Here is a 21405-nt window from a genome sequence, read left to right as displayed (position 1 = left end):
TTTGTTTTGGTTCTATTTGTTCATGTTATAGATAGTCCTCAAATATCTGGCAACCCTTGAGTATCCACTGTGAGACCTCAAAAGCTACACTTATGTGACATGATTGAGGGGGAACCCAGTCATTTTAGGGAAGGCCTCCAAAAGTCTTTTTGCTTCAATTGGTCAGGTTTCCAGCAAAGAAACCTCTAATCCAAGAATGGAGACCTATGAGCCTGGTTGTCTGTTTTGGGTGCCCAGAAAGGAGATAACACCTTTCTATATGTGGAAGTTTACCTAATAATGTTTTCTTTAAGGAGTCTTACCCATACTCTCATCTGTATCTGCTATTTCCAAGCCCAAAGCTTCTCTGATCTAAATTCCCTAGAGAATATATCCACTGGGGTCTATTTCTCAGGTGGCTGGGACTGAAGGGGTCTAACTACTCCTTATTTGGGCTTTCCACTCAACACCAGTTTTTGGCCTCCCCCTTCATACTGTCTTCTGGCACATCTTGTGGTTCCAAGTGTGGTTCCACGTTTCTGGTCCTGACCACAAATCGATCTCTTCAGGCTACCTTCCAGCTCTGTGGGCACTTGGCTTTCAGTTTTCTCTCCCCCGCTAATTCAATTCCCATTTATCCATTGCTTTCCATCTTCCAAAAATTTGTTGATATCCTTCATCTACCAAGCCTCATTACCCATTTTATTTGTCCATATGGATTTATACCTATTTTTTATTTGTTACCTATCATGTTGGATATTCTCAGGAAGCAGAGATAAACAACTGTGTTCAAACTGCAAAAAATCTTTTCACCACACACAAAAAAATCCAGGCTAGAAGTCTTATTTAAGAGACCAGCATTTGGTCATACCTTGGCAAAAGTATTAGATTCCACTTTTGGGCCTATAAATCATAACTTATAGATGACATGGAGAAAATTCAGATGGGATAAAGAGCAGTAACTAGAGGACTTGGAAACTGACTTAAAGAAAGAGCTAACAAACATATTTGACTATATCATGAAAAGAAGGCTGGCAGGGGGTTCAGGAATCAAGTAGATTCAGGACTGTTATAGACACAAGATTGTTGGCCCAATTTCTGTTTCCATTTGAAACAGAATAAGAAAATGGACTTATGACATAGCATAAGGAAAACTCACTGACAGTGAGGCATATTAAATATTACTAGGAGAGGGTGTGGAATTTTCTTTTCTGGAATTATATTAAAAGTGAGAACAGTCCACTTCTTAGAGGTAAAAATCCTGCACTAGCTGACATCTTAAATTCCTTCCAGCTGTATGCTTCTTTTCTTTCCAATAGACCTGTATGCAGAAAATAATCACATCTATGCCAAGCTTCTTCTTTTTTTTTCCTAATGGAAACATTCTTCTGGGAATAAGAAAGATTATTTCTAAAGCAAGTTCAGTTCAACGTCAAGCAAGTTCCAATAGCTTTTTAGTGAAATTAAAGATGGACTTTCTTCTATACATTAAAAGTATGACTACATTCAAAATGTGGGTAGTACTTCAACACTGAGACAAACATCACTAGTATCACTGAAGTTTTAGATTTTGTTTTACAGTAAGCTGCTCTTTTCATCTTCTAAAAAGACATGAGAATAAAGTCAAACTGTAGCTAGACAGAAAGTTTATCAGATCAAAAGGTAAAGTACTTTCCCTTTACTACTCAACTTTGAATATGCACTGACCAAGCACAGGATGGCGGCTAGTAAAGGGCCACTAGGAGGAACAGAGGCAGAGGAGGATGTACTCAGGACAGCTGAAAGACACATTGTGAGAGCATGGTGGAGGCTCAGCCACATGAGGTCTTGCCTCCACTGTGTGCTTCATTTTTATGATGTTGTTTTTGTTGTTATTGTTAAAGAACTATGGGTTGATGGCTATTTGTTTTTAGAACATAAATTTGAGCCTGACCTCACACCATATACAAAAATCAATTCCAGGCAGGCAGAAGTTCTAAATATGTGAGACAAAACAAACCATTTAAGAAAAAAGAGCAAGGGAACACCTTGGCCACTGATTAGGAAAAGATTTCTTGCATAAGACAGAAAAAGCACTACCCAAAAAGGCAAAAATATTGAGCAATTGGACCACAATAAAAATTTTTAAATCTGTTTATTAAATGATACCCTAAAAGAAGTAAAAAGGCAAGTCACAGAGTGGTAGAAGATATGTGTTTGTAACACATGTAAGTGACAGATAATTTGAATCCAAAACATACTTCCATAAAAAAAAAGATTTTATTTATTTGAGAGAGAATGGGGGGAGGGGCAGAGGGAGAGAGAGAAACCTCAAGCAGATTCCCTGCGGAGCAGGGGGCCTGTTGTGAGACTCAGTTCCCAGGAGCCTGAGATCATGACCTGAGCTCAAATCAAAAGTCAGCTGCACAACCAACTGAGGCACCGAGGTGCCCTGAATCCAAAACACACTTTAACTCCTAACGATACAAAAGGGAAAAATAAAACTGAAACAGAGAAGGAATCCTAAGGGCCAACTGACATGTAAAAATCAGTTTGACTTCATTAGTCATTAGTAAAATGTAAATAAAAACTTTAATAAGATGCCACTCTGTACTCATCAGAGTAACAGTTTTGTTTTGTTTTGTTTTTTACCTGATGTGTATTACATAAATTGGTGTAACTCCTTTAGGAAACTGTTTTGACAGTATCTAACAAAGATGGAAGATATAAATGCTCTATGACCATCAATTCCGCTCCTCAACATATACCAAGCAGAAATATGAGTACATATTTATCAGGATATCTGTATAAGAATGTTTCTACCTGCATTCTTTATAATAGCGTAAAACTAGAAACAACTCAAATGTTCATGAATAGTAGACTGGCCAAATAAATGATCATATAGTCATATAATGGAATATTTTGCAACAGTGAAAATGAATGTACTAGACTATATGTAATCATGGAACTGAATCTCACAAAAATGAAGTTAAGGAAAAGAATCCAGACACAAAGGAATAACTCCATTTAAATATGATTCTGTGTTATGATCCTACTTAAATTAAGTTTTAAGAAGTTTAGGAGATGAAACTATCAATAAATCCAAAGAAGTAATAATCTGCAAAGTTGGATAAGAGTCACACCAGGGTGAGTGGGGACACGCTATTGGGAAGGGATGCAGGAGAGCTTCTGCAGGACTGGCAGTATCCTGTTTCTTGATCTGGACAGTGGTTACATAGATATTTGCTTTCAATAATTCTTCCACCTCTATATGTGCATTGTTATGTAATTCTTCTTATTAGATTTTATTTCAAAATTTTAATAGTTTAGGAAAACAAACAGAGAATACATAAAGCAGATACTCTGGCTCCTTATCCCACACAGATGGAGTAAGTAATATTAACAATTTGGTGTATATCCTTCCAGATGTGCCTGCATGCTTTTTTTTATAATTAAAAAAAAAAAAAACTACTAAGAAAAAAAGGTTACTGAGAAGGAATCCAAACTGGAGTAATGCAATGCCAAATGCACTGCAGAAGTGTTACAGTGAGATGTCAAGTACCTTCTTCTCATCTGAGACTCCTTGAATTCAAGCAATTATAATAAAGTCATAAGATATAAGGTGAATATACAAAAGTCAACCACTTTCTTATATACAAGCAACAGACAAATGGAATTTGGTATTAAAAACACAAAACCACTTGCATTAGCACTCCAACACATGAAATACTTAGGTTTAAATCTAACAAAATATGTAAAAGATCTATGTGAGGAAACCTACAAAACTCTGATGAATGAAATCGAAGAATTAAATAAATGGAATCGTATGTCATATTCATGGATAGGAAGACTCAGTATTGTCAAGATGTCCATTCTTCCCAACTTGATCTCTAGACTTACTGCAATTCCAATAAAATTCCCAGCAAATTCTTTTGTGGATAGTGACAAACCGATTCTAAAGTTTATAAAGAGATGCAAAAGACCCAAAATTGCCAAAATGATATTGAAGGGAAAAAACAAAGCTGGAAGACTGACATTACCTGACTTTAAGACTTAGTATAAAATTATAGTACTGCGGTAATCGAGATGTGGTATTGGTGAAAGAATAAAGAACTAGATCAATGAAACAGAATGGAGAGCCCAAGAATAGGCTCACATCAATATAGTCAACTGATCTTCGACAAAGGAGCAAAGGCAACGTAATGAAGTCATCAGTCTTCTCAACCAAGGGTTCCAGAACAACTGGCCACCCACATGCAAAAGACAAAGCTAGACACACCCTTCACAAAAATTAACTCAAAAGGGATCACAGACCTACATGTAAAATGCAAAACTATAAAACTCCTAAAAGATAACATAGGAGAAAAACATGATGACCTTGGGTTTGGCTGTGACTTTTTAGATACAACACCAAGGGCACAACCCATGAAAGAAATAATTGGTGAGCTGCATTTCATTAAAGTTAAAAACTTCTGCTCTGCTAAAGACAATGCCAAGAAACTGAGAAGACAAGCCATAGACTGGGAAAAAATATTTGCAAAAGACACATCTGAAAAAGAACTGTATCCAAATACAATGAACTTTTAAAACTCTACAAAACAAAAAACCTGATTTAAAAATGGCCCAAAGACTTTAACAGACGCCTTGCCAAAAATGACACACATATGGCAAATAAGCATATAAAGAAATGGTCTTCATCATACATCATCAGAGAAATGCAAAATAAAACAAGATACCACTACACATGTGGAAAAATGGCCATAATCCCAAACACTGACATAATCCCAAACACCAAATGCTGGTAAGGAACAGGACTTCCCATTCAATGCTGGAGAGAAGGCAAAATGGTACAGCCACTTTGGAAGACAGTTTGACGGTTTCCTATAAAACTAAACACACTCTTACTTTAGTCACTGAGCTGAAAACTTATGTCCACATAAAAGCCTACACATGGAAAGATACAAATGGTTTATGTAAAACTGCCCAAACTGGGAAGCAACCAAGATGGTCTTCAGTAGGGGAACAGATACACAAACATCCACACAATGGAATATTATTCACCCTGAAAAAATGTGGTATCAAGTCAAAGACACGGAGGAAACTTAAATACATATTACAAAGTGAAAGAAGCCAATTCAAAAAGGCTACATACCATAGTATGATCCCAACTATATGACATTCTAGTAAAAGAAAAAAAACTATAGAGATAATTAAAAGATCACTAATTGGGGGATGAATGCTGAGGGATAAACACGTTGAGCACAGAGGATTTATGGGCAGTGAAAATACTCTGTATGGAAAAAAAATACTCTGTATGATACTATAAATCATATGCATGCAAATCATTACACATTTGTCAAAACCCATAGAATACAGAATGCTAAGAGTGAACCCTAATGCAAACTATGGACTTTGGGTGGTAGTAAGGCATCAATGTAGTTTCACCAGTTGTAGTAAATGTACCACTCTCATAGGGATGTTGACATTGGGAAAAACTATGTCTGTATGGGGATGAAGGGTCTATGGGAAATCTCTGTACCTTTAAAAAGAAGTTTTTAAAATGTAATTATTCTTCTCAGAGAACTGAGAAAATACTGCATTATAAAATAAGTACAGGATGTCATGAAAAAAGCAATCACAGAATAAGAATGCACACAAACAAGTTTAAAAAAAAATCAATAAGAGGCTGGAAGATAAAGCAGAGAAAATCCTCCAGAATACAGAAAAATAAGAAAATAAAGGCATCTGAAAAATAATTTCTAGTTTGTCCACTTGTCCATCATCTAGGAGTCCTAGAAAAAGGGAACAGAGCAAGTGGGAGAAAATTAGTAAGGAGTAACGGAAAATAAATGAAATTTTTAAAAAGCACACACCTGATACAAGATGGGGCAATTTCAGAATGCCAAAGTGAAACAGACTATCCTAAAGTCTTCCTGCAAGGGAAGGACAATTAGATTGATACGAGATTTATCAGCAAAGCTGGATACTACAATGGAGCAATGTCTCAAAACTCAGAGGGAAAATACATTTATCACTTTGTCAAACAAGTGGCATCAATTTTGATAACTGGAAAGTCAGTGCATATGACAGAAGAAGACAGGGAGAAGCAGGGAGAATCACTAAAGGGAAAGGGGGGAGGTGTGCTAAGATCTTCACCCTGTAAGTCCAGAACCAAGTGATTCCATGGAAAGGTGATGAAGCAAGATACAAAAGTGTAACTACATTACTTAAATTACACAAATAAGGGAAATAAAAACTGTGATCCAACTATGTTGGCTAAAGTGAGGGGGGCTGGAATGGAAAAGGATGGCAGGAAACCAGTAGCTGCTGTCCAAAATCGGTAAATGAAGGGACGACCGTGTAAGCACAGAACTTAAATCTATGAGGATAATGACCAGAAGAGGCAGTTGCAGGACCTAAAGGTGGTTCCGTCTGGCAAGGAGGATCAGGGTGGGGAGGACTGAGGCAAGGGCATAATTGCTTTTTATTCTAAGGCCTTCTGTGCTAACTTGACTTTCTAACCATGGGCATGAGTTACTTTGATACAAAATTTAAAATGAAACTTTATTATCAAACATACTTATGACGTGGTTATTGATCTACTGCTGCAGGGAAAGTTGTGTGTGACTGTGGGATGGATAGTGGGGCCAAGACAGCACTTGGGGACAGACCGGGCCATGGGACAAAAGGAAGGGGTGGAGAACTTGCTTTAGGCGCCTGCAGCAGAAGAACTGACTGACTAGACTTGGGTGTGCAGACCAATAGCTCAAGGGAGCGGCCCAGGCTGGAGGTGACGGTTTGACGGCCGTCTTGTCTGTGGGTTAGTTAAAGCCACAGTTGTGAGTGGGAAAAATATGTAGGGGGAGTCAGGGGTGGGCCAAGGATGAAACCCTAGAGAACATTTATGTCCAAAGGAGGGGAGCCTGCCAAAGAGAACCGGGTCCGTTTGGTGGGATGGAAGCTAAAGGAGTGGAGTCAGAAGACCAAGTGACAAACTCTCAGATACAAGAGAGAGGTCCACCTTCCAGAGCCTCGCCCCCAAGCTTCTCGAGATTTCACATGTTGCCCATACGTATTTGCAGTCTATCCACTAGACGAAGCGTAATTCCCACATACGTAATAAGGAACTAAAACAAACCCCGGCATTGGCTCAACTGGAAACATCTGTGAGCATTCAGAAGTCTCCGTGAAGTCAAGACGCTCTTTATTTAGCACGCCCGACAATGCACTTCAGAACTCGCTCGGCACCGTACAGGTGGTTAGGCTCCCGGGGCATTAGGACGATCCATCTTCACTCATATTTCCTTACCAAATGAGTATCTATGGGCTCTGCCTAAAAATATATGTCTGTTTTGTGGGAAACAGTCAACCTGACGTAAAATAATGCAACACATGGAAACACACCCACGCCCTTCCTCCCCTTGGGTCATTTAGCAGTGGGGGCGAGTCACAGAAATTGGGGATGTGAAACGCTCATCTTCATTTTGCCTCTGAAGTCCCATTTTAAAAAACAGCCATCTAGGAATGAGTATTCTGTGGTGTCCTTTTCCCTCACTGATAAGAACAACAAAAACACTGGAAATCGTGATAATAAGCAGAAGCAACATCCTGAACAAACTACCTGAAGAGGAATATTTTATTAGTGGATGAAACCCTGATTTGACATGTGTTCCTTTCATCCTAAAGGGGGTGGGGGGCGGGGAGAGGGAGACAATCTGTATTCACTAAATCCAATGGATTTGCCTTTGGCATCAATTCAGAGTCAGGATTTCGGGTCACTGCCCCATAGCGAGGGAGACGGCTCCGTGGCAGTGTTGTCCTCTAGTCCATTTAACGAGCTGGCACAATCGGAAATCTGCATTATTGAGACTGTTCTGTATGCAAGCTCCTCTCTGCTGCAAACAGGCACAAACTAATAGATTCTTTCCCCCCACCCCAGGGTAATTTCTTTAGTGCCAACACATGGAGCTACTAGAATCCTACCAATGAGCCATCTATCTCGAGGCAAATCTAACCTCAAAGAGACTTAGCAATTTTCAGGTCAATGCAGAGATTAAAGTAATACACTATGAAGTTTCCAGATGTAAATGAAAATTGAACCAGGTGCAGACAGTTAAAGTAAATCAGATACAAAGTTAGTGACACCTGCGGGCAGGTGCACCATAAACAAACCTTATACCACCCCAGATGAAAACCATCATCTGCCCAGCAAACCACGTCTTAAAACTGTGCCTTGAACATCCTTCAGAGAAGAAAAGCAAAATTAAATCCTGGGAAAGCATTCTAAAATGCTCTAGTCCAGTGAAAGGGAACAGGCAAAATTGTGGAAGTATATGGATTGCCCTTACATTTTTTACAGATCTTGTTGCTCTACCTTTAAAATATATCAGGAAGCCATCAAGCTGCCTGTCTTAACTAATCAGAATCCCTCACCTCCTTGGTCTCTCACCATAAAACTGCAGGAGCCCCTCACCACTGTCCCACTTCCATTCCTGTCTCTCTTCAAGAGACTATCCTACAGCCGCCAGAGTGCATCTTTCAAAACTGAAGGCAGACCGTGTTCTTGCCCTGCTCACAATTCTCCGTCTTCCTGCACACTTAGAAAAAGTCCCAGAGTCCTCACATGGCACCCAGCCAAGATCAGGCACCAAGCTCATCCCGCACCTCCCAGCCCAGCACTCTCCCCCTCTTACCTGCTCTAGCCACACTGACCTTCTTGCTCTTCTGGGAACACAGCAAACGTGAGATTTCTGTTCTCTTTTTCTAGAACATTCTTCTGCAAGACATCCACGGGGCTTACTCTCTCATTTCATTCAGGTTTGCTCAAAGGTCATACCCTCAGTGAGGCTTTTCTTAACTGTCCTACCCTAAACAGCATTCCCTGCCATCTCTATTCCCTTTCCTTACTTTATTTTTCTTCCTGCCCATTCTCAATGTCTGTCATTTTTTTACATAACTCTTTGTTATTTGCCAGTTTCCTACTTTGGAATATAAACGCCATGAGGGAAGGACTTCAATTATTCTCCACAATATCCCCAGTATGTAGACTAGTTTCTCACACATACCAGGTTTTCAATAAACTTGTGCTGAATAAAGGAATGAATAAAGAAAATGTAGTCTCAACTCTAATAATAAATGCCTTTCTTTTTTTTAAATATTTTATTTATTTGTCTAAGAGTGAGAGTGAGCTACCACAAGCAAGGGAGCAGCAGGCAGAGGGAGAAGCTCGGCCGAGCAGGGAGCCTGATGCGGGACTTGTTCCCAGGACCCCGGGATCGTGACCTGAGCTGAAGGCAGACACTTAACCGACTGAGCCATCCAGGCATCCCAATAAATGCCTTTCTGATCTTAGGCAAAGTCACTGGTCTCAACTCTGGGACAAGGAAATTATATTCCATGGTTGCTAATGTCTCCTCACATTCTAAAACTCTTAGCTTATCACCAATACAAATGGAAAGCTACCATTTCATGAGTATAAGTCATGTTTGCTGTAAGTGATATTAATAGCTCAGGTGTATAACTACTAAAATATACATATATATGTATGTACTTAACTAAACAGCCCACTCCTGTGAGGTAGGAACCCTGCCCTCAGGCTGATTACTTGACTCTTCCCTTTCCACCACTCTCTCAGAAATTTGGGGGGTTTTGTTGTTGTTTTTTGTTTTTAAAGATTTTGTTTATTTATTTGAGAGACAACGAGCATGAGCTGGGGGAGAGGCAGAGGGAGAGGGAGAAGCAGACCTCCCACTGAGCAGGAAGCCCAAGGCAGGACTCGATCCTAGAACCCTGGGATCATGACCTGAGCTGAAGGCAGATGCTTAACCAACTGAGCCACCCAGGGATCCCAGAAAATTGAGTTTTTATAATTAGGGATCCAACATCCCTGTATAAGCAAGTTATATTATCAGGATTTCCAAGTGGTTTCTGAATACTCTTGAAATAAAGAAATGTTAATGCAGAAAAAGGAATGCATATGATTGAGAATATTAACATCAATCAAAATTATATTACATCATGTGGCTTTTACATAGATTTTATTTAACTTGCAATACTTGTCTTTAGCTTCTAAAAATGAAAACTATTTTTAGCAAATTAACTACTCAATTATGGATTCAATTCTCAAATTATCAGTGTCATGGTTATCCAAGGCAAGAAAAACTCTTTCTATACTGACACTTCATTTAGAGATTGAAATGGAATAATGAACAAATTTTAAATCTAGTTATCTAAAAATTATTTTATCAAAGGATGAGGACATTACATACATGTCACCAACATTCTTAACTCTTTTTTCCATGAAACAATTTACATAAAGGAATTTTCTCATTATTCACCAAACTAGAACATTCTGTACAGGATTTGAAATTTTCCAGAAGAAATCACTTTCCAAATATTTGATATTCCTTGAACAACATGCATGGGTAAATAGCTGTTTCATGCAATGGTGCCTTTCAGATCAAAAAAACTTAAATTTTTATTCCTCAAGGAACTTCAGAATGAAATTAAATATTTCAATGCTGTATTTTAACACTAAAGATAGTAAGAAAAAGGAAAATAACAAACTAACCTCTTCCATGAACAAACACAAAAACCACACTCAAAATTTTAGCAAACTGAATCCAGTAATATATAAAATATCAAGTTGATTTTATCCCAAGTAATAAGTTGTTTTAACATGCTGAAATCAGGAACTTAATTTCTTACATTAACAGTCTAAACAGAAAAATCATATGATCATCTTAATAAATGCAGAAAATATATTTAATAATATTCAATATTCATGATTTCAAACCCCAAGGAAAGCTGGAATAGAAAATGACTTCTTTCCCTTTATTAGATTATCTACTGCTCCCACCAAAAAAATCCTTCGGGAAATGTCATACTAAATGCAGAGAATTTCCCTATGATATTAGAAGGCAAGGATGATCACCTTCAGCTCTTCTATTCCACAGAAAACTGGAGGCCTAGCCAGGATGATATGCATAAATAAATAAACGGTACAAGGACTGGAAAGGAAGAAACAAAGATATCATTATTCACAAATGACATGATTATGTTTGTAGACTATCCAAAGGTATTTATAGACAAGCTGTTAGAATAGGAGAGTTCTCTGATGCAGAAAATCAGCTATGTAGAAAAAATCAAGTACATTTCTATATAGCAGCATAAAAAGGTAATACTTGCAATAATATAAAAAATACCAGGTGCCTAGCTACAAATCTAACAAAAGATATGTAAGACTTCTGAGGATCTGGGGGAAAAATTATTAAGACTTTTATTAAAACATTTAAAAAGACTTAGAGAAAGACTCAGTAGTGTAAAGATATCTGTTGTCTCCAAATTAGTTCATAGAATCAATGCAGTCCCACCAAATGAAATCCCAAACTTTATTTGGGTGCTATGAAATCTTTTACATGGAAATGTAAAGGGCTCAGACAAGTCATAATTCTCTCAAAGAACAAGAGTGCCCTGTCAGATATCAGAATATTTTTTTAAATTAAACCAGTGTGGTATAGGCATAAAATAGACCAACAGAATATACTAGAATGCTCAGAAACTGACTCACACTCAGAAGGATAGGTGATGCCTCACAGACGTAGAAACAATAGTCTTTTCAATAAATGAAGCTGGGATGACTGTATAGCCATACAAAAGAAATTAGTTGTGATCTTTATCTCACATCACACACATAAATTAATTTCAGAGACAAATATGAAAGGCTAAATTTAATATAGAAAGTCATTTAATACAGAAAATATATTAAATTGATTTATTAAATTTAATACAGAAAATACATTAAATATAGTATTTAATATAGAAAATATCCTCATTCCTTGATTTCAAACTAAATTACAGAGCTACTGTCATCAGAAAAGTATAGCATTAAAAAAGTGTCAGCATTAAAAACAGACACAGAGATCAATGGAATAGAATAGAAGAGAGCTCAGAAATAAACCCACACACGCATATGTTGATTTATTTATGAAAAGAAGCCAAGAACACAGGATGGGGAAATGACAGCCTCTTCAACAAATGGTACTGGGAAAACTGGACAGCCACATGTGAAAGAATGAAACTGGATCCCTAACTTACACCACACATAAATATTAACTCAAAATGGATTAAAAACTTGAATGCAAGACCTAAAACCATAAAACTTCTAGGTAAGCTCCCCCCAGACATAGTTCCTGGCAATGATTTTTTAAATCTGACACTAAAAGCAAAAGCAATAGAAGCAAAAATAAATTAAGTGGGACTATATTTTACTAAAAGCTTCTGAACAGCAAAGAAAACCATAAACAAAATCAAAAGGCAACCTATAGAATGGGAGTAAATACTTGCAAATTACACACCTGATGTGGGGCTAATATCCAAATTATACAGAGGACTCTTACAACTCAGTAGCAAAAAAAAAAGAAAACAATGCCCAAACAATCCAATTTTACAAAGGTCAAAAGACCTGAATAGACATTTTTCCAAAGAAGATACAGATAGTTAACAAGCACATGAAAAAATGCTCAGCATCATTAACCATCAGGAAACTGAAAATCAAATCACAATGAGATATCACCTCACACCTGTCAGAATGGCAAAAATAAAAAAATTTTAAAAAAACAAATAAGAAATAACAAGTGTTCGTGAGCAGTGGAGAAAGGGGAACCCTTGTGTGCTACTGATGGGAATGTAAATTGGTACAGCCAATTGTACAGCCACTATGGAAAACAGTACAGAGGTTCCTCAAAGTATTAAAAATAGACTATCACATGATCCAGCAATTCTATTTGTGGGTATTTATCTGAAAAAGAAAAAAATCTAACTCAAAAAGATATATGGACCCCCATGTTCATTACAGCAATGTTCATAATTGCCAAAATATGGGAACAACCTAAATAGTCATCAATAGATGAATGGATGGAGACATTGTGATATATAAACATAAAACAAAAGTACAAAAACCAAGCTCACCATGACAGAGAACAGACTGTGGCTGCCAGAGGTGGGGGCAGGGGGTGAGAGTAATGGATGAAAAGGGTCAAAAAGCAAAAAGGAAAAAGAAAGAAAATATCTTCATGACCTTGGGATAGGGAAGGGTACCTTAAACAAGGTACAAAAAGCACAAGCCATAAAGGAAATGATTTATAAATTTGACTATACTAAATGTTTTATTTTTTGTTTATCAAGAAACACCATAGGAGAGTTAGAAAAGCCACATAATGAGAGAAGAGATTAGCTCTATGTATAACTAACAGAAGACTAGGATCCAGAATGTGTAAGGAACTCAGCAATCAATTCAAAGGTGGTCGACAACACAAAACAAAAATGGTCCACTTCACAAAAAAGAGGAAATCCATATGGTCATAAATACATGAAAAGGTGACCAACCTCACTGGTAAACAGAGAAAAGCCATGTAAAACACAAAGAGATAAGAATACACACCCTGGTTTAGAAAAAAAAAATGGTATGACAATACTAAGTGTTGACAAGGATATATGTAAATTCTGAAACGCAACGGAGGTAAAGAGAAGCATATCCCATGAGCCAGCGCGTCCCCTTCTTAGGCTGAAAGAGAAAGTCATGCTAACACGCACCGGGATGCAGGCATAAGAATGCTCACCCCTGTGTCTTCTGTAGTCCCCAAACTGTTACCAACCTTAAGAAGTGGAAAAACACGGGGCGCCTGGGTGGCTCAGTGGGTTAAGCCTCTGCCTTCGGCTCAGGTCATTATCTCAGGGTCCTGGGATCCAGCCCCGCATTGGGGCTTTCTGCTCAGCAGGGAGCCTGCTTCCCCACCACCCCCTGCCTGCCTCTCTGCCTATTTGTGATCTCTCTCTGTGTCAAATAAATAAATCAAATCCTCAAAAAAAAAAAAAAAAAAAAAAAAAAAAAAAAAAAGGAGTGGAAAAACACAACGTCATATCACCATTCAACAAAATACTATATGGCAGCCGAATGTACTGATCTATAGTTAGGCACAACAAAATAAATGCATCTTGGAAACCGAATGTGGAACAAAGAAGCAAGACACAGAAGAAGAAGATGTACATCTGACTCCATTTACAGAGGATTTGAAACCAAGCAAAACCAAGTGATAATGTGTACAGACTGGCGAGATTCCTTTTTAAAGTAACAAAACTGTCATAAAAACAAGAAGAGTGGTTACCTGGGGGAGGAGGAAGAGATGTGATTCCAGAAGCGACCACAGGAGGCTTCAGGTAGGTTGGCAGTGTGCTGGCTTCCACAGGTGTTTCTTTTCTAATTATTCATTAACCTATACAACTGCAGTCTATGGGCTTCTTCTGCACATCTGTTTTATTTTGTAATAAAAATGACTGAAAATAAATATGTAAATTTTAGAGCTAGGTTTCGGGATACAGTGGATAAAGGCTATCATAAACAAGCACAGTAAGACTGGAGAATGAGAAGATTCAGACTGAAGATAAGAGTGGAGAACACTCTGTGGAGAACGCTCTTCTCAGCCCCACTGGGCTCCCCCCGCTGTAACACAGAGCCCGGGAAAGAATTCAGCCCAAGCGCTGCTGAAGGGCGCTCCACTCCACTGTGCTGGGGTCCGGCATTCGGGTACGTGCGCGGCCTCTTCTTCCTTCACAATGGCAAACAGAAGAGCGGGAGGAAGGGCAGGGAGCACAAGAGAGAAGGACTCAACCCCGTTTGCCTTGTTAGTAGAAACTGTCACAAGGTCACGAGCAAAAAGAGCTCACTGTGAAGCTACTTCTGCTTCCGGTGAGCCAACAGGGTAAGGAAGGCCCAAGCCAGCGCCGGAGAGCTGCCGGGAGAAGAGAAACCAGCAGGGGCCAAGGGGGCAGGGAAGGGAAGGCCCTAGCCCAGTGGGATGAGGAGAGGTCGCTCCTCCAGCACAAGGCCCCCTAATTTCCACATTTCCCACTCCTGACCCCGAGAGTATCTTCACCCTCCCTTCCTCCTCTACTCCAAGGCCTCTGCTCTCCTGAGCTCCTTTTGCCCCTCTTGCTAGAGCTGGTCCCAGGCCTACGCTGAGGTCTCACCCGGGAAACCAGAGCTGTCAGGGATGAACACGGCTGGTCACTCCCTGAACCCTGCTGTCCTCCCACAGCCCAGTCCAATGGTGGGACCCCCGTGGAACTTAGCTGCTAACACGTAACACGTTTCATGCGATCTGCAACTTTGAAAATGACATTCATGGACATCCCAAGTACGTTCTCTAATTAGGTTTCCTTGCTCCCTTCATACCAATGATTTAGGCTCATACACACACACAAAATATTTTGAATGTCCCTTTTCCAAAGAATAGTAATGACCTAGAAGCACAAAAACAAAATCATTTGCAGCATACAGAGGCAACCGGTAAGTCACAGATGACCAGGTGTCACCTCTGCCCTGGCTCTCTAAAAGCCCAGTCTCCCCATGCACCACCCCAAGTGCCCAGGCCAGTCATCACCAGACTCTCCCTTAACTCCATCTGCTCTCTGCCATTCCCCCAGCCACGGCCCTACATCAGATCCTAATTTGTGGGCTCTACAGTGACCCAGCATGGCAGCCTCCTAAGTGCTCTCCCTACCCCTCCACTGAATTCCTTTAATCCAAGCCTTAGGGTCCCTGGACCAAGCCTCCTAATCACACAAGTCTGCTTAGAACGTGTATACCTCACACATACTCACTGACTCCCAGTGACTCCTAGAGACATGAACCATTCTGTCCAACCTACCTTCTCAGCCTCTTCCCTGGCCACACGGCTCCCCACGCCCAGGCCTCCTACCACAGTGTCCTCCCCACCCTCCCGCCTGAGTGGCACACCATGGCCACTTTGGAACCCTGGGTGTGTCTCCGCAGCTCTACTCACCCTATACCTGCTCCTTCCAGGAACACGGCTTCTGCTGAAAACTTCCCGTCCTGATGGGACCCTTCTGTGTTCCGTGCACCCACAAGCCTACACTGAAACTTTGCTTAAAGCATTTTGAAGTAGCACATCTACTGCCAAACTTAATTTTCCTCCCCAAGCTCGGCTTCCCTGTCTCAGTGTATGGATCTACCCTCCACCTGGTCCCTCAGACGAAAAACGCTAGGAGTCCCATGTGATGCTTGCTTTCTCTCCCGGCCTGAGGCAATCTCTCCACAGCCCTGTCAGTGCCCTCTCCAGAATGTGGCCCAGCTGAGCACTTCTCTTCAGCCCCACCCCGGGGTCAGGGCACCCTCCTGAGGACCCGCCTTGTTTTGTGCCCCCACCCCCACCACTGCTCTTCTAACCCCTTTGCCACAAAAGAAGCCGAGAGACCTTTTAAAAACATAAAGCCAAACCTATGGTTGCCTTTGTTAAAGGACTCCACTGATAATCCATTGATTTTAAGATAAAATTCCTTACCTTTTCAAAAGCCTGAAGTACCCTGTTGGCTGCATAATAGATTACAATCCCCTTGGGAACAAAGTAAAACAAAACAACAGCAACAACAAAAGAGATGCCAGTTTAATTTGGCTGGGGTGAGAGCCAGGTAAGTTTTTGAGCTCCTGCAGACATTCTGAACATGAAGCCTGGGGCTAAGAACCACAGAACTAGGTGACTGACCCTAACTCCTTCCAACCTCATCTCCCTCCCACAGACCCCTCACCTACTGTGCATTGTTTTTTGTTCCTCAAAGATATGGAACCCATTCTTTCCTGGGGGCCTGTGCAAGAGGTGTTTCTACCACCCTGTCTGTTTCTGCACCTTCTCTAGCCCTCCCTGTAATGTTTACTCCTTCACACCTATCCGAACTCATCAGAAACATCAATTTCTGAAATATCAATTCACTGGAACAGAAACTCCATGAAAGTAAAATCCTTATCTGTGTTGTTCATCACAGACTCCCAAGCTCCTAGAACAGCACCTAGCACACAGCAGGCATTCAGTAAATATTTGTGGAATAAATAAGTGATAAGCAAGGGAACATACGCAGGTCACCTCCATCTATCATGCTGAGCTGTGCTGTGCACGCAGGAGGACCTCGATGAATCCATTCCATTTCAGGAACTAAAAATAACCATTACATTACAAATTTGGCTCAGCTTGAAAGGTTATGGTCATGCTTACTGTAAATATCCTTTCCTTAACCTATATAGAGAGAATAAAATTAAAGCTGCTCTAAAGACTAAAATCCAACTTTCAGAACAGTTCTAAAGTTGGTAAACATCATACAACAAGACGACCAGTCTAGCTGATTCTCAGAACGAGGAAATTTAAAATAAAGCATCCTTTCATTCTTCTCTGATGTACACCGTCACCTGTCTAGGTAACCTAGCATTACTGCTTTCTTGCCAGACTATGACCACTACATTCTTCGACATCATGTAAAATTTTAAAATTCAATCTTTTAACCTATATTTATGGCACTCGTGCATATAATCAGGTCATTAGAGATATCTTTCAAACTCAAGTTTCTCTAATAATCGGTTTCAGTGAAAATAAACAGGAAGCCCAAAGGATAAATGAGAGATACTCAAATATTATTTTCTCTAGCTCCACTTTTTGGATACTAAAAGTAGAGGCACCTCTATTCACACTTTAAAGAAATACAAGGCTGATCTAGTCTTTAGGTGCCCATTTCTAGTGATAGGGAGAGAATAATCATGATCAAAAAGTAACTTCTACTTTTAATGAGCTGAATGATGATCTCCAAAAAGACGCATCCACATCCTAATCCGCAGGATCTCTGAACTCTACCTCACATGCACAGAGAGTGAATATTACCTTCTGTGGCAAAAGATGCGACGTTAATGATCTCCCGAGGAAGAGCTTATCCTGGATTGTCTGGGTAGGTCCTAAATGCAATCCCATGTAGCCTTCAAGAGAGAGAAAGAGCAAATGCTGACATAAAAGAAGGAAAGGCAATGTGATCAAGGAGGCGAAGCCTGGAGTGATGTGGGCAAAAGCCGATGAATGCCCAGAACTTCTAGAAGCTACAAGAGGCAAGAAATGGATTCTGCCTGGAACCTTCTCTGGGATTCTCCTTCAGAGTGAGCACAGCCCTGTTGACACCTTGATTTTAGACCTCTGGCCCCCAGAACTGTGAGAGAATGAATTTCTACAGTTTTAGATCTCCTAGTCTGCAGTCATTTGTTACAACAGCCCCAGGAAACTAATATACACTTCACTGAATTAATATATGCTAGACCTTATGAGAGCATGGCACGAGAAATATGACCTCTACCAAAAACAAATTTTTGTTTCAAGGTAAATACATTTCTTTAACATCCACATTTTAAATACGTATAATTGAAATATACTCAATCTCCATTTTGCAAGACAGATCTACATCACAGCTCTCCATTCTCATTAGGATTTAAAGCTACTCAACTTGCTGTTTCTGTAAGATAATTTCCCATCTGGAAAGATAAGATGAAAATTCTTACAGGAATCCTTATAGAGATAATGAGGAAAAGGATGATAATGGACTACCATTCAAAGATCTATAGTCTTTACGCAAAAATAGCCCTTTGAAGAATAGTTACTATGAACTCTCCTTCTAAGAAAGGAAACACAAAGGCTTGCAAGAGTGAGGCCCTTAGCATGAGAGCTATTTGGATCTCAGGTATCTCCATTCTGGCTCAGAACCCTTTGCACAGCAATGAGGTGCCCACAGAAGGGTGAGAATGACATTTTCAATTCACCCATAGTCTGTTCTTTTTCCAGGAACAGGGGTGAATCTTCTCTGATGACATGCAAACATCTGGTCACCTTTAAGGCTAATGTGCAATATGGGGTTGGACGACAGACTGTTACAACTCAACAGTCTCAACCCTCAGCTTGATATAGGAAAAAAATTACAAACAAAACCCCAAAATTATGTACTGTGATGGTAAGAAGCCAGTCCTTCTTTGCTCAGAACCAAATTTCTACCAGCACAAAAAGGAAGCCTTAGGGAACAGTAAACATCAATTCTTCAGCATCAATCAGCCAAGACAAGGAGTGAAAGGATCTGCCTGGAACCCATCCCAGGTAATATCAAACAATCTAAAACATCAGGCCTTAATGAGCGTGGGTCAGTACTGCCATCTTCCCATTAAAGAATACGACAGACAAAGAGAAAGTGTGTCCATCAGGACCAAAACTTTTAACAACCAGAATAAGAGGCAACTTTTTTAATCTTGGTATTTATAAAATCCCACCACAGGCATCATACTTCCTAGTGAAATGTTAAAAGTGTTCCCTTTGGGATCAGGAGTAAGATAAGGATGACTACTCCCTTCAACACTGTACTCAAGATCCAAGCCTGTACAGTAGTGCCCAAAAAAGGAAAAAGAAAAAGAAAAAAAAAAGAAAGAAAGAAACATTATAAGGAATTGCAAAGAAGAAATGAAATAGTCATTATTTACTGATGTGTGATTATATCTCTAAAAAGGCCAGAAGAAAACACAGATAAAATATAACAATAAAAGGGGCACTTAACAAGGTTGCTAGATAAAAAAACTCAGTATGGAAAAATCAATTGTATTTCAATCTACCAGCAAAAACAGTTAGAAAATATTAAAAAATAAGATAGCATTGTCTATATTATCTAAAATACAAAAGTACCTAGAAATAGATTTAAGAAAAGATGTGTAAAACCAGTAACTAGGAAAATTACACAATAAGACAGGGTTTTCTAAAAGTAACTCAGGTGTATGGATAGGTTTTAACAAATGAAAGAAACAAATGAAAGAAAAATCAACTGAATACAATTATCACCATATCTTCTCATCCAACCAGTGCTTTCAGGCGTTTTTGTGGGGGGGGGTTGTTTTTTGAGACAGAAGGAGAGCATGCACATGAGCAGGGTTGGGAGCAGGGAAGACAGAGGGAGAGACAGAAAGAAAGAATCTTAAGCAGTTTCTACAGGGCTCAATCTCATGACCCTGAGATCACGACCTGAGCTGAAATCAAGAGTAGGACACTTAACTGACTGAGCCACCCGGGTACCCCCAAACAATGCTTTTTGAAATCTAGAGCTATCCTGATATGTCATATAAGAATTCTGATCAGAGAGTGCAATATAGGTTCTGGGGGTAGACTGGAATTCTTGTCATTATCCCATGTCTTAACCAAACATTGAAGAGACATTTGAATTTCCACACTATTACTCTAATAACAGTGAAAAACAAAAAGCCATTAAGTCCTTTAATGTTATAATAAGGATATAGAAAAGTTGTTACAATGTAAGATCTAAGGTGGTATTTTCTGGATATTTATAAAACTTGGCATTTTCTGGGTATTTATAAAACTTCAGCACATCAGCACTTGGCCAATCAATTTAGAGTAAGTGGTCCAAACCGATGGATACAACCAGGGTCAATTCATCCTTGCACAGGAATTATTTAGAATTTCTGCCTTGTTTTTTAAGTCATTCCCTTGTTGAAGCCTCCTTTAAATGTAGATGGAATAGACAGCTTCCCTTAATGTGAAATTTATCAAGTACACTTCTCAAAATTTTCCATTAGCCTGAAAACATCAAAAGTCCAAGCATCAGTGGTTAATTCCTTTGAGCTAAGACACTATGTCACCTGGAATCCATTTTCAAAAGGAAAACACTTCTTAGAGTAGGTAACATAAAGCTACCACTATCCAGTTTTAACACCAAACTTAATTTCCCTGACTCACAAGCAAGATGTGGGAGAATCTTCTGATAACAGAGAGGGGGAAGGCAGAGTACTTTGAGGGAGACAGATCCAGAGTACACGGCGCACCATTAGCCAGATGGGCTGGCACAGCAAGGTATCCTGGAAAGTGCAGAGCTAATGACACTGCAGTGTTACAGGAAAAGTGAGAAGACAGAGAAGACACTAGAAAAAGCAAATGCATCTGAAAATTTAGCTGAGGACACAGTTCTGCTATCAAGACGTGTTGAAGAGACTATTGATGATGGTACTTTTTCATACCCTGACTTGCACTGCTGATGACCTGTTCTCTATAGCACCCTAGTGGGCTATGGTAAACCCATAAAAGCAGGGGTTGAGTTTAATTCTCTTACAGACCCCAGAGCACAAAGAAAGCACTCTGAACCCAGCAGGCACTGAGTAGTATCACTTGGTGAATTAAAAATTCATTTCAAAACAACTAACTGAGTTCTGAGGGATATAAAAATTGCATTTTTAAACTAGAGCTAGCTTTTTTTTTTTTTTTTTAAATTTTAAGTTGGTTGCTGACAATACCAAGTGTTGCCAATGATGTGAAGCAACTGGAACTGGCATCCATTGCTGGTGGGAGTCTAAACTGGAACAACCAATTTGGAAAACTGTTGATTAGTGTATTCTAGAGATAAACATAGGCCTGCCCTATGACCCAGTAATTCAAGAACTGATATCCCCCAGAAAACACATACAAGGATATTTATTCATAGGGAAGCTTTGTTTGTAATAGCCAAAAATTAGAGAACACAAAATCGTCCATCAACAGTAGAATTGATAAATTGTAGTATAGTCATACAATAGAATATTAC

At 39.5% G+C, this 21405-nt stretch overlaps 1 protein-coding gene across 2 annotated transcripts in view; it reads right to left on the bottom strand.

The window, feature by feature from the left end:
- Positions 1-21405, bottom strand: part of LOC111144616 (chondroitin sulfate N-acetylgalactosaminyltransferase 1) — a 323544-nt gene that overhangs the window by 140369 nt on the left and 161770 nt on the right. Inside the window, exon 1 of one of the 2 annotated variants that reach the window (XM_022499003.1) lies at positions 17682-17740. The exons of the other annotated variant lie outside the window; for it this stretch is intronic. The gene's annotated coding sequence lies outside the window, so the exon portion shown is untranslated. Of the gene's footprint in view, positions 1-17681; positions 17741-21405 lie in introns of those variants that run through there. 2 annotated transcript variants of the gene reach the window in all.

The sequence above is a fragment of the Enhydra lutris genome, unplaced genomic scaffold (genome assembly GCF_002288905.1).
Source record: "Enhydra lutris kenyoni isolate GAN:26980312 unplaced genomic scaffold, ASM228890v2 scaffoldscaffold11, whole genome shotgun sequence".
Taxonomy (NCBI): Eukaryota; Metazoa; Chordata; class Mammalia; order Carnivora; family Mustelidae; genus Enhydra; species Enhydra lutris.
This window is presented reverse-complemented; position numbering and strand designations above follow the sequence as displayed.